Here is an 18864-nt window from a genome sequence, read left to right on the forward strand (position 1 = left end):
GTTTGAAAGTGTCTGTCTGGGGCTTTCTTTTTTAATTTGAAACTCTTTTATGCTAAATGATCACTCTTCTTGCTGAGACCCCCTTATGGGGCATACCATCCCCCATCCCCCAGCCCCAGCATCACCATAGCACAGTCCTGTTAGATGTTTCATCTTTGGCAATGAACCCTGCCACAGTCAAGTTGGTGACTAGGGCCACTATGATTGGGACCAGTGTGGGTATGCTGCACAAGGACAGGGCAGGATGCTATGGTATGTGTCAGGTATTCTGCGCCTCCTGCAGGCCATAGGACTGCTCTCTATAGGGACCCAACTATGTTAGAGGGAACGGATGTCTTGTGGGGTGGATGTGTAGCTACAAATGTTACATCAGAATGTCAGGGAATTGCCTAGTGCTTCAGAACTCAGAGAGACCCATGTAGGTCTCCATGGCAACTCCAGAATGTGAATTGCATGCTTCTTTTGGGCTAGAAGCTAATGGTCTTCAAGAGAACTAGGGAGTGGGCTCTGGCCAGAGAGGAAGAGTGAGTGTGAGTGTGAGTGTGTGTGTGTGAGAGAGAGAGAGAGAGAGAGAGAGGTCCTGCTACATCCGTTATTAGGGCCATTGGAGAGTGGGTTAGCTGCGCCTTCAACTAGCTGGACCTAGAGCCATTTTGGGAGCTGCAGAGAAGAGCAGAGAGAGGCTTTCAGGGAGCCACCAACCATTACCCCAATCCCTGGCAGTTGTAGGAGCACTTCCTGAGCTGGGAATCTAGTAGCTTCCCCAGGTTCCTGCTCCTGTGTTCTCTAGCTAGTGTTCCATGTAGCTTGTCCGCCATCCCTTTCTGTTTCTGCTCCCACTCCTGCAGGCCAATCGGAGATAGTAGCTCTTGGAGACTCACTCTGGCCTCTCTTCTCTCAGCAGCCTCCGCAGGTTCCCCCAGACCTGCAGGTCCTATTGGAGGGGGGAGTTAAACCTATGTGGAGAGGCACCAAACTCAGTGGCAGCCAATCAGGATGAACCTATTTGCATATGCCATCTGATTGGCTAACATTGCGCTAAGAAAGGACTCAGGAATCTCCTTGATCTAAAAGAGGTAAACAATAGAAACTTACTGACTGTGGAGGGCAGGACTGCCAGCTGAGCAGAGATGTGCTTAACCTAGGGTGACCAGATGTCCCGATTTTATAGGGACAGTCCCAGTTTTTTGGTCTTTTCTTATATAGGCTCCTATTACCCCGTTGTCCCGATTTTTCACACTTGCTGTCTGGCCACCCTAACCTGCTTTGCTCAGAACAACCATCTGCATGGCTTCCTTTTTGTTCATGCTCTTGGATGGCTGGTTTTACTGCAGCCTGTTGGATGGGCCAATATGCCACAAGGCAAATCCCTTTGAACTCCTGTGCTTTGGAGCCCTAAGCTCATCTGATTTATATTTCTTGAGACTGCTTGACAACATGTGTGTCTGTAACCTCCAGCTACACTTGCAGTAACCAGAGAGGTAGGTGCTGACAGTAATGGCTTTGTGACACATGCCCCAGCTGCTAGGTAAGGATGGAGTAAGTGGAACCTTGATGCAAAGGAAGGGGACGCATCACCTGTTATTTTTTGTAAATCAAAAGAGTGGCATTATTCTCTCTAAAGAAAACCAGATGCTTTCCAAGATGCCCTGGAGAGAACAGGGCCTCCTGTACAATGTTAGGGGCACATTTTGCAATCCTGCCTCAGGGTAGATTCTGCTGGAAGTTAGCTGGGAGTTATGGACCTGAACCAGAGCATGGGATCAATCTTTGGGTAAAGACTGATCCGAATCCAGATCTGAATTTCACGGCTCAGGTCCACCTCAAAACCAATCTGAAAGAAGAACAAAATTCCTGAGAATTCTTTGATATAAGTAGGCAATGCACATATTCCATAAGGAAAGAACTCCCATGTGAGATTTAAAAGAGAGATGCAAGAGAGTCGGATCTCCCCCTGACTGGTTCTTTACTGACTTCAGTGAAGTTACTCCTGATTTACATGGGATGATGAGTGAGAGGAGAATCAGGCCATTAGTATCAGAGACTCAGAGACTCATAGACTTTAAGGTCAGAAGGGACCATTATGATAATCTAGTCTGACCTCCTGCACAATGCAGGCCACAGAATCTTACCCATCCACTTCTATAACAAACCCCTAACCTATGACTGAGTTATTGAAGTCTTCAAATTGTGGTTTGAAGACCTCAAGCTGCAGAGAATCCTCCAGCAAGTGACCCATGCCCCATGCTGCAGAGGAAGGCGAAAAACCTCCAGGGTCTCTGCCAATCTGCCCTGGAGGAAAACTCTGGGATTCACAGAAGGATCCAGTCTGCCTGGCACTGTCTCTCTTCTTGTTCCCTCTCTCCCCTCTCCATGCAGGGACTGGCCACAATTGCAGTCTTGCCCTCTCCTGACCACAGGGGCTATTCCCTCCTAGCACACAAGCATACGCAAAGGGGGGACGGAGGAGGCAGGACAAAGGCTTTATGCCAGAGCTGGGTACGACACAACTTTCCCATTTCGCAAAAAAATTTTAAACATTGAAACAATTTTCCATCCCAAATCGTGACAAAAAGTCGAAACCTCAACTTTTCACACACTGAAAATCTGAAAAATAATTCACTTTGGGTCAACTGAAAATTTCATTAAATTTTGACCACTTTTTATTTTAAATTTGTTTTCAAACTATAATTAACTTTAATTTCAAACCGAAGACATTTTGAAAAGGAAAACTGGATTTTTTTCATTTAGAAAACTTCAAAACAAAACACTTTGATGATTTTTAGAACTTTTTTTAAAAAAAAAATTTTTAGTTGAAAAATTTGTCAAAAATGACCCTTTTCCCACAAAATTTTTTGGTTTTGATGAACTGGCATTTTCCAGTGAAAACAAGTGTCGTCAAAAAATTCCCAACCAGCTGTTCTCTACCCTTCCTAAGGAAGAGGGCAGAGAGCATGGTTCCCTTATGTGCTGGGCAGCTCCAGTGTATAATATCTTCCAGAATTCCCCTGAGTGCACCAAAATTCTGTGCTTGACTGGCACAGTCTCCCGAAGAGATATTCTTCTCCTGGGGAAGGCTTGGCTTTTTCCTGAAATGCTGAGCAGAACCATATGTGGGCTTGGTTGTATTATACAGTGAGGGGAGCATGGGTTAGTATATATTCCTGAATTTGCTGAGGCTCCCCTCTTAGGCCAAGCCTCAAGAGGCAGGTTCCAATTACATTCGCTTCCCCTTGTGATTGACATTGGGTGCTTAAAATTTACTTTTTCTGCTGCAGGGATGCTTATGCTCCCTAATATTTCTGGATCAACACAAGCCTGAAGATGCCAATTCTTGCTTTACAAGCAACTACTAGATCCTAAGGCTGAATTTACTATATTATTTCCTTGTAAATGTCAGCTATAATTTTGCGGAAAAGCTTAGATCTATCTGATACTGATCAACTTGCAATTTTCATTAGGGGGAGCCAAATCAGATGCAGCTGGGATCCTAACCCACCTCCTTGAGGATTATGGTGACCAAGGTTTGGAGGTGAGCCTTGGAGATAATAGACATGAAAAACTGTAAACCGTATATTTAAGATTTATAGGCTTCATTATATAGTGACCTTTCAATAAGGTATTTTATATTGTGGTAAAATCTACTGTGATAAAGTGGATATGTGAGTTATTAAGAATGTGGGATTTTTCTTCAGCTAACTTCTGAATTTTCCCTTGTCACTAGAATTTCAGCTGTACCACGGGGTATATGGAGAAAAGCTTGGGAGCTGTTTGTATTATAAATTGACTGCTGAAATCCCATTTTTCATTGTTAATTTCAATAAGAATTAGTGCTTTTCCCTTGCTTTGCATACATAACTCCTTACTGGGAGTTTACAGCAGGAAAGCATTAGAGTCTCTAGAGGAAAGATATTGGGTCAAATCTGCTTTCAGTTATGCAGAATAACTTAACTGAGTTCAGGGAACACAGAATTAGAAATGGTTCACATTTTTAAATACAGCCTTTCCTGTTGGTAGTGAACCCACACCATGTGAGTGTGGAAGCAGAATTTTTCTGTAATATGGATTGGAGATGCATTCAGTCATCACTGAATTTAGGGATACAAGGTATACAATGGGAATATCAGGAGCAGTCACCTAAGGGCTGTATTCTGCACAGTTACACTGAACTGCCCTGCATTTCCCCACCTTGGAGTGAACCAGATATTCTCCTTGCCCCTCCTCTTTCATTTTAGAAGCCAAGATCAGACCTGCCTCCCCTGTTTTTAAAACACTCAGCAGGCTGACACCAGTCAACCTCAAGAACCACGTCCTGCTCCCTACTCTTATTTACGGTGACCAGATGTCCCGATTTTGGGGTCTTTTTCTTATATAGGCTCCTATTACCCCCCACCCCGTCCCGATTTTTCACATTTGCTATCTGGTCACTCTACTCTTATTGAGCATTGACGTCCCTTCTCTCCCATCAGCTGATTTGAGCGCTATGATGCGAAAACCACCTTTCTTTGCAGCTCTTGATCTTTGGAACAGCCTTCCTGCACCTCTCCAACTTATTGGCTCTCCATACAGCTTTGAATTTTCAGCTGAAAGCAGCTCTTTATTCTCATGCCCAGGCCTTTTAATTTCTCTCTCCCATGTTCTTTAGCTCTATCTTTGAACCTGTAAAGCATGCGGGGACACAGGGATTGCATGGCAGCTGCGATACACAATGGAACGGTGCATAGGCTTTCCAAGGAAAAGAGCCCTCCGAAGCCAGATCCTCCTCAAAAGCAATTAACACACAGTTTGCTGTACTCCGGCTGTTCTCTTCATGCCAAGGGTCGCTTCAGGAAATTCTCCAGCTGAATTTTAAAAAAAATGTTTTTCCATTCATTGGTGCTGGTTGGGAGAAGCGATCCCAGAAAATCCTATGCCTGGCTACTAAGGATTAATGGGTCTGGACAGAAATATGCCCAAAACCATTCCCGTACTCTCTCTCACAGACACGCACTCCTTGGTTTTTTAACAGAAAACTCACCTCAGCATGTAATAAGTTACCAGATATGAAGGAGAAACTTTTGTATCTTTTTTTCCCCATTCTATGAAAGGAAAAGAAATCAAACAGGGGCAAAAAGTCCATGTTAAAATAAACTCAGGGGTGTGAATTCACCAGCACAATCAACAAAAGCCAGAGTTTAAATGGATAGATTCTGGGCCAGCTCCATCTGTCACCTAAGTGGCTGTGGTGCAAGTTACGAGTTAAAGGGAAGCTGTTCAGAAGATGGGTGAGAGTGATGAAGTACGATAACTTACAGTGGTCTGGTGCTCTGGGGACTGATATAAGCAGGGACAGCTCCAACTGGAACCAATTTCCTCAGGGATGGATTTGGCCATGGAAATGTTTGCAGATGACACTAAATGACTTATGAGGAGAGGCTGAGGGAACTGGGATTGTTTAGTCTGCAGAAGAGAAGAATGAGGGGGGATTTGATAGCTGCTTTCAACTACCTGAAAGGGGGTTCCAAAGAGGATGGATCTAGACTGTTCTCAGTGGTAGAAGATGACAGAACAAGGAGTAATGGTCTCAAGTTGCAGAGGGGGAGGTTTAGGTTGGATATTAGGAAAAACTTTTTCACTAGTAGGGTGGTGAAGAACTGGAATGGGTTACCTAGGGAGGTAGTGGAATCTCCTTCCTTAGAGGTTTTTAAGGTCAGGCTTGACAAAGCCCTGGCTGGGATGATTTAGTTGGGTTTGGTCCTGCTTTGAGCAGGGGGTTGGACTAGATGACCTCCTGAGGTCCCTTCCAACCCTGAGATTCTATGATTCTATGATTCTATGTTGGGAATGGTTCAGGTGTAGGTTAAACACAGGCTTGATTCACAGAGTTTGAGGCCAGTGGGGACCAATGTGACCATCTAGTCTGACTTCCTGCATAGTACAGTGATTCTTGCATCAGGCCCATAACTTGTGGTTGAGTCAGAGCATATTTATATAAAGCGACCTCTACATGAATCACCACCTTGTAGTGGTGGAGAGGCTTGCATTTCTCAATGACCCCAAGAGTGATGCTGCCTGGAGTCATGTACTCCCTTAGGGCTACCATGGCAGAATGGTCAAGGGCAAGATTCCAGACAAAGTGTGATCCAAGAAGTCCCTAATGGCAGAGCAGACAGAGGATAACTGCACAATGGAGGTGAAACTGTTGTGTAATGTTACAATGGCTGTGAAGGTGGATGAAGGCTACAGCTGACAAAGGATCTCCAGTCATCATGGTGTCCAAGCCACTGGTTTCAAGTCCTCTATCTGTCAAGGAGAGTGTGGTGACTGGTGTGCACCAGTCTCCCCACTTGAAGTCCTCACAAGCATCTTCCAGTTTTTGGGAAAATAACATTTGCACCAGTCAAAAGTCTGGTGGCGATCGGCGAGTGGCGACGGGAACAGGACAGTGAAATCTGGAAGTTTCTAGTTACAGACCGACACACAGGTGGTGGGTGTGTGATACAGTTGTCTTGCTCGAGGGTTGAGGCAGGTTGAGCATCTTGGCAGCTGCACCCACAACTGAGCAGTCCTTTTTAGGATCCACTCTGCTCACCCCACATGAGGAGGGAGTTAGAAAAGTTACCCTAAAAATAGTCTTGCCTCTGTTTTTCCTGGCTGGATAACCTCATCCAGCAGGATCACCACCTCAGCGGTCGAAAATTTAAGAAACTTTTCAACTTTGGAACTTGGAACGTATGTACCCTGATGAATAATTCAAACAGCGACTGACCAAAGTGATGTACAGCCAGTATTACTTGTGAATTGAGTCTGTTTAACATCAATATTGCTGCTTTGTCCAAAACTAGAAGAGCTGATGAAGGACAGGTGAGGGAGGAGAAAGGAGGATACACCTACTTCTGGAAGAGAAAAATCTATAGATGAACCTCGATTGCATGGAGTGGGCTTTGCTATAAAGAACAATCTCGTAAGGTGCATCTCTGAGGTACTAGTTGGCATCAATGAGCAGTTTATGACACTCTGACTGAGGCTCACCAAAAATCAACAGGGAATTATTGTGAGCACCTATGCACCAACACTGGATGCCAATGAGAATGTAAAGGAAGATTTTTATTCTCAGTTGGAAACCATTTTATCGGAGACTCCTACAGAAGACAAGATCATCCTTCTGGGGGATTTCAATGCATGTGTTGGACAAGACTCAGATCTGTGGAAAGGAACAATCGGGAAAGAATGAGTTGGCAAAAGCAACTCAAATGGAATTCTGCTCCTGACCAAGTGTGCTGAACATGAACTTATTGTTACGAAAACTCTTTTCTAACAAAAGGAAAAGTTGAAAACATCTTGGAGACACCCACGGTCAGAGCACCTCGACTGCATCATAGTTCATGCCCAAGATTGTAGTGACGTACTTCTCACAAGAGCAATGACAATTGTTGATGACTGTTGAACTGATCATCGCCTTATTTGATCCACAATGAAAATTAAGATAGCCCCCAAATGGAGGATGCAAAAGAAGCAGGCCAGGTGCAAGTTGAAGATTCAAGATTTGAAGGACCCTATTAAGCGTGACCACTTCCAAGCAGTTGTAGAAGAAAAGCTCCCATCAGAGTTTCCGGAAGAAACTGAGGAACATTGGAGCCAGTTGAAAGCAGTAATCATCAATGCCTGTGAGGAAATCATATGCTACCAAACCAGAAAACATCAGGACTAGTTTGATGAGAATGATGCTGAAATTGAGCAACTCATCAATGAGAAGAGAATGGCATTTTGTGCTTGGCAGAATGACATAAATTGTAATATAAAAAGAGAAGCCCATGCCAAGGTGAGGGTGGAAGGTCAACGTAAAACCAGAGAACTCAAGAACAAATGGTGGACTAAGAAAGCACAAGAACTCCAACATCTTGCGGATATCCACAATACATGTGGTTTCTTTAGTGCCATCAGGGCTATTTATGGCCCAATTTGCCATGGTATAAATCCTCTTCACTCTAAGGACGGAACCACACTTTTGAAGGACAACAAAGCCATCAATTCTCACTGGAAAGAACATTTTGAAGATCTCCTTAACTGTAATTCTATGGTTGCAGATGAAGTCCTTGAGCAAATCGCTCAATGACCATTTAGGGATGAGCTCGGAGACCCTCCCAATTTGTATGAGGTACACAATGCCACCAAACAGATAAAGAACAATAAGGCAGCAGGTCTAGGTGGGATCTCTGCTGAAATCTTTAAAGATGGTGGACCAGAGTTAATTTGACAGCTTTACCTGCTTATCCTTAAAATCTGGATAAAGAAGGAGATACCCAGTGAAATGAGAGATGTCACCCTCTTCAAGAAAGGGGATAAAGTGGATTGTGGAAATTATTGTGGTATCTTCCTCCTAGCCATTGCAAGAAAAAGTGCTGGCGCAGATCCTTGCAACCCGCCTCCTGCCCCTGCCAGAAGAAATTTTACCGGAGTCACAGAGTGGTTTCTGACCATGTTGTGGAACTGTGGATATGATCGTCACAGCATGGCAGCTGCAAGAAAAGTGTCAGGAGCAAAACTGACCACTTTACATGGCTTTTATTGATCTAACTAAGGCCTTTGATTCAGTGAATCACTGTGCCTTCTGGACTGTATTTTCTAAGATTGATGTATTTATCAGGACATCCAATGTCCTAAAATTGCTTCATGATAACATGAAAGCAACTGTTTTAAGCAGCACTGGTTCTCAGAGTGAACCTTTCAAAGTACAAACAGGAGTCAAACAGGGCTGTATCATCGCTCCAACCATGTTTGCAGTTTTTATTGCCATCATTCTTTACCAAATTGCTGGGAAGTTTACAGCTGGCATTGAAATCATTGACAGAATGGATGGAAAACTGTTCAGGCTTAGCAGGCTGAAAGCCAAGAGTAAGATTTCCACAACATCTATTGTGGAACTTCAGTATGCTGATGACAACGCAATCTTTGCCCACTCTGAGAAAGATCTTCAAACTATCTTGTGTTCGCTGATGCTTACGCATATCTTGGTTTCACTCTTAATATCAAGAAGACTAAAGTGCTCTATATGCCCTCTCCAAATGAGGTATTATATTCCCCATCTATCAAAATCAATTGAGTGGCATTGGAGAATGTCGATCATTTCCTCTACCTTGGAAGTCATCTTTCATCCAAGGCAGATATTGATGCAGAAATTCAACATTGCCTGAGCTGTGCCAGTGTAGCTTTTTCTCATTTGCGGCACAGGGTTTTTGAAAGAAGAGCAACATAGGTGGAAACCGGAAGCGTTATAAAGACTTGCTGAAGGACAACCTAAAAAAGTGTAATATTGACATTGACACTTGGGAGACACTTGTCCAGGAACACTTAAAATGGAGTGAAGTCCTTCATGATGGTCCCCTGCATTTTGAACTTGCTCTCCAACAAGCTAAAGAGGACAAGAGGTGCAGGAGGAAGGAGACACTGGTTTCCAGTCATGGTCAACAGCCTCCTGCTGAGCCTGAAAACATCTGCCCTCATTGTAATAGAACTTGTAGTTCCAGGATTGGCCTTATTAACCACCTGAGAACCCCTAACTCCCATGACAGATGAACATACTTGGTAACAAGTGATCGCCCATCATCATCATCATCATCATCATATAAAGCGAGACGTACCATCTAGATTTAAAGACTGCAAATAATGAGACTCCACCATGTGTCTTAGTAAGTCTTTCCCATGGTGAGTTACCTGGAGCTGTTATTTCACATCTTCCTGTCAATTGCTATCCCTGCTTCTCCTCCGCTTTCTGTGCTGTTGGTGCGTAAATTATCCTCTGCACACCTTCTGAATGCCAAGGTCCCAATTCTCCACCACCTCAGAGGTTGTGTCCTCGTTTTTCACCCTTGCAAACTGTATGTAACACGCCACCCAGTCAGAGGGGTAGCATTTTACATCTTTACATATTCAGTTCTCATAGGCGTAAATGGTAACACAAGTTGCAGGGCAATGGAGAATCAAGCCCACCATCTTAATACATCCGCACATAGCAGGTTGAGGGGAGAATTCAGCTTGCCTATGCAACCAACTTTTACATTTTCTGTCTCTTGAATGTTTAACTTTGCAGACTTAATGTGCATCAGCATAGTTATTTGAATTTCATTTCTTTCCTGTTTAAGTGCAATATGGTGAAAATCTACTACAAAAAAAGTTTAGCTGCAAAAAGGCTTTCTGTTGGGCCAAATCCTGAGGTCATTTGGTCCTTTACTCATTCTTTACTCAGACCAATGCCTACTGAAGTCAGTAAGAGCTCTGTCTGAGAAAGGACTGAGTAAAAACTGAATAAGGATTTCTTACATTTTCAAATTCTTTGAGGGCAGCCTAGTTTTAAAGGTTAGGTGACCTTTTTATGCTACGAAGCCTAAGATCTGGTTACCCTGGATTTCAAGATTTAGTTCTCTGATATTACAAGAGGAGGTCTCTACTGCATGTAGAATAGCAGTAACTTTGGAGCTCAGACAAAGTTGCTAAAAGCATGTAACACATTCCTGTTTGCACAAAATTACTACCATATGGTCTGCAAACCCAGAAAGGGTAATAAAAAGTGTGGATAACATCTCTCTGCAGCACACCAAAAGACTGCAGGAAGAGTTAATTGGTCACACCCCAATCAGTCTTAATGTTGGATATGGATTCTATGATATGCAGAGCTTGTCATAGAACTGGCCGAGCCATCTGTGACAGAAGCTCATTGGTGGCAACTGGCAAAAGGATCACTGTTCTTTACAAGCGACTCCTGTCTCAGAGCTGACAAACTCACTACACCTAATACACCGCTTTCATGGTATTTTGCCATAAAGGTTAAAGTGTACGGTCTTTACTGAAAGCTTGCAAATTATTGATGCTCATAATCATTGTGAGATGTGTGTATGAGTGATACATAAGGAATAATAGAACTATATTGGAAATCATGGCTTTATGCTCTTGGAGAAAAAGTGAGTCACCAGATAATACGTCTTGGTGATGGCCCATTCAAGCAGGAGGGAGTTGTTACCTCTCCTTTGCTAGTCAATGAAGTACTGTATTGCTCAATCGTTCACCTTTGCACCAACCCAGGAATGTCCGTGGAAAACCAACAAAGACAAACTATGAAAATCAAAACCACATGGAAGTGAAAAGGAACAATATTAAAGAGAAGGGGTCACCCTGTCCGTGAATGAAGACAAAAGACTGACTCAGTATATCACAGGGTGGAGAAAGACAGCCAGGAGCTACCTTGAAAGACTGGGTCCTAGCTCCTTGGGGCTAACAGGTGCTGCAGAAGACTGAACTTTGGGGTGAGAATCTACTTTATTAGCTAGGAAAGGTAACTATTAGTAAGTGTAGTACTGGTTTGCATGTTATGATTTTGTTTTGTATTTAACCTTTTGTTTCCATCACTCACACTTGCTTCTATTTGAATGTCTAATTTTCTTAAATAAATTTCCTTTTGTATTACTCTAATTGAACTCAAGTGCTGTGTGTGACATAGGAGTGGTGGCCTAATGTTAAACTGGTGAACATTGTTCCTTTGGGATCGGAAGATCTGGGATTTCTGTGGGTATCCAGTGATCAGGGACTGGATAATAGAATCATAGAATATCAGGGTTGGAGGGGACCTCAGGAGGTCATCTAGTCCAATCCCCAACTAAATCATCCCAGCCAGGGCTTTGTCAAGCCTGATCTTAAAAACCTCTAAGGAAGGAGATTCCACCACCTCCCTAAGTAACCCATTCCAGTGCTTCACCACCCTCCTAGAGAAAAAGTTTTTCTAATATCCAACCTAAACCTTCCCCCCTGCAACTTGAGACCATTATTCCTTGTTCTGTCATCTGGTACCACTGAAAACAGCCTAGCTCCATCCTCTTTGGAACCCCCCCTTCAGGTAGTTGAAGGCTGCTATCAAATCCCCCCTCATTCTTCTCTTCTTCAGACTAAACAATCTCAGTTCCCTCAGCCTCTCCTCATAAGTCATGTGCTCCAGACCGCTAATCATTTTTGTTGCCCTCCGCTGGACTCATTCTAATTTTTCCACATCCTTTTTGTAGTGAGGGGCCCAAAACTGGACACAGTACTACAGATGAGGCCTCACCAATGCCGAATAGAGGGGAATGATCACATCCATCTATCTGCTGGCACTGCTCCTACTAATACAGCCCAAATTGCCGTTAGCCTTCTTGGCAACAAGGGCACACTGTAGACTCATATTCACCTTCTCGTCCACTGTAACCCCTAGATCCTTTTCTGCAGAACTGCTGCCTAGCCGCTCAGTCCCCAGTTTGCACCAGTGCCTGGGATTCTTCTGTCCTAAGTGCAGGACTCTGCACTTGTCCTTGTTGAACCTCATCAGATTTCTTTTGGCCCAATCCTCTAATTTGTCCCAATTTAGTGTCATCTGCAAACTTGTTGAGGGTGCAATCCACGCCATCCTCCTGATCATTAATGAAGATATTGAACAAAACCGGCCCCAGGACCAAACCTTAGGACACTCTGCTTGATACCAGCTGCCAACTAGACATCGAGCCATTGATCACTATCCGTTGAGCCCGATGATCTAGCCAGCTTTCTGTCCACTTTATAGTCCATTCATCCAGCCCAAAGTTCAACTTGCTGGCAAGAATACTGGATACCGCAAAGGGACATGTTGAAGGAACTCAAGGGCAGGGGTGTGTTTATTGTCAGCTGCTATAGCCCAGAGGAGAACGAGTGGCTGACAGGCTGATTTACGGAGCTAACACCTAGTGGGCCCAAGCAAGACTCACTCACACTGGAGGCATGTGGAAACAAGGTGATTCAGAGCCCTGGGTGCCCTGAGAAGCATCACATAACCCAATGCTTGCAGACTTCTTCTTGGGCCTGCAAGATGATGTGTGTAGTAGTAAGGACAATTAAATATTGCTTGGTCTGCTGCTGCTCTCAGCATGAATGGAGATCACCAGGAGTTAGCTGGCACCGCTCCGATTCATCAGTGTGAATGGAATGGTTCCAGCAGGCACAGCAAATTGCTGACATGAGGAAATTGTTCTAGCTAAACTTAAAAAAACAACTCCCAACTTTTCAGACCCTTGGTGACTTGTTATAAAGAATGGAACGTTTGAGACTTGTTCTCAGGTTTTCACAAAAATGTTGTTCCATTTTAATACCTCTATGTGGAGTGAGATGACTACTCACATTCCCCTGTATTCTAGTGTGTTTTTAAGCAAAGTTTGCATCTTTAAATCAGATGGATTGCCAATCTGCAATGAATAATTTGTCAAATTTAGCCTCCCTTTCTGTACAGAGATGATCCAAGAACAGGGCTTTGCTCTTTACAAATGTGTTGGCTCTTCCCAATTGTTTGCCAAACACATTGTGCAAACAATTTTTAGTGAGAACTGTGTTCATGGGGATATGTGCTAAACTGTGTGGTTGGTCACCTAAGTCACATGACATTGTTTTTGCCCACTGAGTGGCAGAAACTTTGATACCCAGATGGAGGGAAGGTGCAGAATTTTCAAGACGGCTGCATGAGCACTGCTGGTGACATGATGCATTCCAGACACTCTGATTTTTTGTAAAACTGGCTAAAAAGGGGTGGCATTTTCAATCCTATGTGATTTAGGAGCACTGAGTTTCAAGGGAACTCATGTTCCTAAATTACTTGGAACTTTGTTAATACATGAATTTTAAAAAGGGACTTTTAATTCGCAGCTCTAATACTTGTTCTGAGAGAGAAGCTATTTTTTCCTCCCCAGTACAGATAAATCCCAATTATCAGTCCCTGATTATGGAAACTCCAGACTATCTGAATTTCTTTTCTACTCCCAAATCCATTATTTGTATCTCAGTTGAATTCCCTTTATCCACAAGTCTGATTCTAGGAAAGCTTTGACTGCTCCATGAGGCATCAGATAATGCTGGCCCTCATATGGACCAATGGGCCATCCCATCGTTTGTTCTTTCTCTGCACTGGAAGGAACAGCCATTCTCTATCACCCAACTAGTTTTTGATCCAAAACAAAGCTTTGCCCTCTCCCCTCTGGCTATTTATATTCCTTAATAGTCTTTTATGAAGGGCTTTATCTAAAGCTTTCCGATAATCTATGTAAATTGCACCCCTGGGTCACCTTTATCTACTAGTTTATTAACTTTTCCAAAGAAAAAAGTTTAGAAGGGTAAGACTGATCTCTTGTGTTGTTGTTGAGAGAAGAAGGGGAAAGGAGAGAGGACAGGGAAGAGGAACAAGGCAGGAGAGGAAGAAGAGAAATAAGAAAAGCAATATCCTGCATTTCTCCCCATGTTCCAGACTCTAGGGCAAGACAGAACAGGAGTACTTGTGGCACCCTAGAGACTAACAAATTTATTTAAGCATAAGCTTTCCTGGGCTACAGCTCACTTCATTGTGTGGCGTGAGCTACATAGAAATGAAGGCTGGTCCAGTGATCAGGGCACTAGCCTGGGTTCAAGTCCCTGCTCTGCCACAGACTTCCTGTATAACCTTGGCCATGTCACTTAGCCTCTTTGTGCCTCAGTTCCCCATCTGTACAATGGGGATAATAGCCCTGACCTGCCTCACCTCACAGGGGTGGGTGAGGATAAATGCAGATACTATGGTAACGGTGGCCAGGTAGGGCCCTAAGATAGTCCACCATTGTCAAGATGTGGTTAATGTTTGTATGCTTTAGATGTGGTGCATTTACGTGAGCGTTAAAGTAAGTGGTGAGCTGAGACGGTTCTTATTTTATCTCCTAGAGAATCAGAGAGCTGCTTGTATCATAGCTGCATGTTTCTCGGTACTTTGAACATCTGTCATAGCTGGCTGTTGTTATACATGGTGCAAGACAGCCCGCCCAGAATATCACCACATTGCAACAAATGGAGGCTGAGGTGAGACTTTAAAAATACATCTAGCCAGACAGCATTTGCCTGAAGACAGGAGATGGCTCAGAATCAGAACCGACTTCATTTCAGCCACGTAAATTACTTCTGAAGAAGTGGAAAAATCTGTTTTGGAATATCCTGCAGACACAAGTTTTCCCTTGTTTGTCAGCAGCTTCGTTTGGCCAGTGGAGTAAAACTGCCAGGTAGAGATAATTGAAAAAATGTTATTTCCATCCCATGGCAGCTCCAGCACAAGGAGTGACCATGGTGCATCATGGGAGATGTAGTCTGGCTAGGGAGCCAGTCTCATACAGAAAAATGGGGGCATGATGGGACCTGCAACTACAACTCCTATGAGGGGCCATTAGCTAGGAAAGGTAGCTATTAGTAAGTGTAGGTCCTGGTTTGCATGTTATGATTTTGTTTTTATTTAACCTTTTGTTTCCATCACTATCACTTGCTTCTATTTGAATGTCTAGTTTTCTTAAACAAATTTCCTTTTGTATTTACTCTAATTCAACTCAAGTAATGTGCGTGACATAGAAGTGGTGGTCATGAGGGGCCGTGGCAGTTTCAGTCAGATGTGGAATTAGGATTCCACAGAAAGAGATCTTTTTGTTTGCAAAATTTCAGTTTAAACCAAACCCCATTTTCTGAAGGGAAAATGTTTTCATTTGAAGTTTTCCAGCCAACTCTGTTGTTGGGAGGAGAGGCAGCCCTCAGGCAACTGATGGTGATATTACACATGGCCTTGAAAATCAGGACAATGACCTTGAACTGGACTCTGTGTTCAGTTGATGAGATTCCCACTGGGAACATTGAATCAGGTCCTCAGCGAACAGACAATCTGCTGCACTGAGAGCTGACTGTAGCTTCCTCAGGGTACTGGGCCTCATTGCTAGTTATAGGGAATTCCAGCAGTGCCAAGAGTAGAGACTCAACAGAGGATCTCCAGAGCTTAAAGCAAGAGTCTCTACAATGAGAACTAAAGAACCAGTCACCACACCAGTCACCGACACGTATCCTCTTTGGAGTGGGCAAAGAGGGGGGACATGTGATACCTGGCTGTTACAAAGAGGTGGACCACCCTTATGGATATTGGATATGGATGGATAACCACTAAATAGCCATCTGGTGATGGTTACATGTGTGAAAGCATCATCTGCACAGTGGCTTGGATGACTTAGGAAAGTGAGCTAGGCAACCCTTCACATTCAGGTCAAATCCAGCTCCATTTGGTAATAACCAGAGCTGGGTGGGAAATGACTCCCCTGCCCCCCCATGAAACAGCTTTCTTTTAGAGATTTTTGTCAGAAAACTGAAAATTCTCAGTGTGAGTGGACATTTTTCATAAAAAGGTCCATTTTATAGAAAAAATAATTTTCTGTCGGAAAAATACTTTGAGGGAAAATTTTCAGCTGACTCTAGTAAAGACCAGAAGTCATCACCCGCTGGTAGCTGCTCGGTGGCCTAGGAGAAATGAGTTGATTGTCTCAGGCAGGTTCCTCGTAAGTGGACAAGTGACGTATCCACTTCATAAAGCATCCTCACTGTAATTAGCACCTTTGCTGGCCAACACAGGAAGAGGCCATTGACTGAATGGGTATGACATCTGGATTTCCCTCTGCCTCACAGAGTTCAGATGTGAGGCACAGTGGTGAGGTGGCAGAAGAAGGCTTTTGTGATGCTGCACATGCTGTACCTATGCAGTCTATAAAGAGGGGACTTCAGTCTTCAGTATGCTCAGCGGGCAGCCTCTCAGAGCCACTAAAATTCTCATTAATATCCAAAACAGCTTAACAGAGTTAATCCATTGTTTTAAAAATCACTTAGGCTGTCAACTTGATGTTCTGTGCAGTTATTCAAGTTCTAAGCCTCCCGGAAAATAGAGCTCAGAGCAGAAATGGCAACTGACCCTTAACTTTGAATGTCATTGCATTTGTAGTGTAGTATGAATTATTTTCTGCTTTGCAAGCTTTTGTCATTCATTAAAGGATTCTGGCAACTCTCTGGTGCACAGCATGAACATCAGCAATGTATTTTACTTGTTCTGCAGAAACCAAGGGCCAGGCAACCCATAGTTCTCAACAGCTGTCTTCATTTTTCCAGACATCATAAGAATATACTCTCCTGGGTCACTGTGAATTACAAGTGCTTGTCCTGTAGAGTATGATCGATAGACTTTGGGAACACAAGCACTGGTGAACTGCTACAGAGGAATAAGTTTCACTTATAGACAATTTCTGAAGGAAACATTTTCATGAATGTTTTGGAAAAATGCTAATTGGTGTTTGAAGCATCCGTCCCTACTGCAGAGAGAGGCAATGGGAGGGGGAAAGGGTTTTATTGTCTTTCCTGGTGGTTCGTTCTGCAGTTTCCAGGCTCCATCTGTGTTGCAGAGCACAGCGCCATTCAGAAGGAACATCTGTGAATATTCCAGCTCATTACGCTTCCAAAGCCAATGGCACTATCCAAGGTTTGCTGGCATGAGCCTTTTATGTGAGTGTTTGGACAGATGGTTTGCTACTGTGCGGAGCATCTTTAGGGAATGTATTCCTATTCTCAACATCACGGTTACTGTAGGCTCAGGCCTGGCTCTTTCCTGCTGTGTCTCTCAATGGTGTTTGTTTTTGCTGTATGAAATTCTGTCTCAGGTTTTATTTAGGAATAATGCTGTGTTTTGCCAGGCTTTGAAAAGGGATCAAATCACTACTCCATTAGTGTCTCCATCCAAAACATATAATGAGCCAGATCCTGAAGTTCTTGCATACTAAATTGAGTAAGCACTGAGTGACAGCCATGAAAGGAGCTCAGGTTTAGGCTGCAGAATAGCAGTCTGCTGCAATACAGGTTGTAGTTTCTTTTAAAGAGTTAAACCCCTCTTGATGTGTAGTTTAAATGAGACCTCTCTGAGACCAGGACTGGTCATTCTGGCATAGCCCACAACCATGCAGCCAAATGCTACACAAAGTTTGGAAAAGGTGAATGTTAACTTTGCAACTCATGCCCATAACTAGCTTGTTTGCAACATACCCTGTTGGATTTGGCTGTCAAACTACATGTCTGGGAGTTTCACATTTTAAAATAGCCACCATGGAACTGCCTTATGACTGACGGTCATTTTTTTCTCCAAAACACTTTTCTGTAAGCACTAACTAGACTTGAAATTCACAATGGGGGAAAGGGAGGAGGGAAACTCACCCCTGTGAAGAGGGACAGCCCAAGACTCACGTGCCATTTAAGTCCTCTAAAAAGAGACTCCCCTCGACCACAGTGGACTTTGGATAGTGCCCTAAATAAAGAAACCAGGCACCTTTTCTGGTTCATTTCCAATATTCAGTATCTAATCATCACTCTGCTCGACATACTCAACACAGACAGTAGAAAAGGGGCCGGATTCTGATCTCAGCAGTAGGTTTTTAGTGGAGTTCTCAGCAGTGTGAAACTGGTCTGAGATCAGCCTCTGCTCCAGATGTTTATAACTGCCTGAAGCACTTTAGGATTGCTTTAAGAACTAATCACTCTTATTCATTATGTGGTTTTATGGAAGTTGTCCCCACCTCTGGGTTTCCAGGGCACCTGGTCTTATCTGTGTCAGTTTGTTAGGGCCAGATTCAGGAAACATCTCCCATGCTAAACTAGTGCCTTAAGTCATGTCTACACTGCATGCTAAGCCTGGGTCTGTGGGGCCTGTGCTTGCAGACTTGGTTTTTCCAAGCCTGTGCTTGAGCAGTCCACACTGCATGATAAACCCAGGAGTCCCAACCGTGTTCACACATCCATATAGCACTATACAGACTCAAGTCAGGTCTTCTGCTTGTATCCCAGGGTTCCTTGTGCCTTTGTCAGCTGTAGCTGCTCTAGGACTTGGATCACAGTGGATTGAGGGAGAATTTGTTTGTCCGTCCCATGGGAGTTGATCAGAAGTGGGCTTTAGCCTGCTAACACATCCATTTTTTGAGTCTGCATGCTCAAACTTGGATCCTGAGCTGGTGGAAGAACATCTCCTGCTTGTGTTGTCAG

At 43.6% G+C, this 18864-nt stretch overlaps 1 long non-coding RNA gene across 1 annotated transcript; it reads left to right on the forward strand.

Annotated features, from left to right (window-relative positions):
• Positions 1-471: 471 nt before the first annotated feature.
• Positions 472-14869, forward strand: LOC123374918. Its single transcript, XR_006581253.1, has 4 exons — positions 472-524; positions 902-1076; positions 3462-3532; positions 14713-14869. It is a non-coding gene; the product is annotated as an uncharacterized LOC123374918 (long non-coding RNA).
• The last annotated feature ends 3995 nt before the right edge of the window (positions 14870-18864 follow it).

Source organism: Mauremys mutica, chromosome 7 (assembly GCF_020497125.1).
Source record: "Mauremys mutica isolate MM-2020 ecotype Southern chromosome 7, ASM2049712v1, whole genome shotgun sequence".
In the NCBI taxonomy this organism is placed as follows: Eukaryota; Metazoa; Chordata; order Testudines; family Geoemydidae; genus Mauremys; species Mauremys mutica.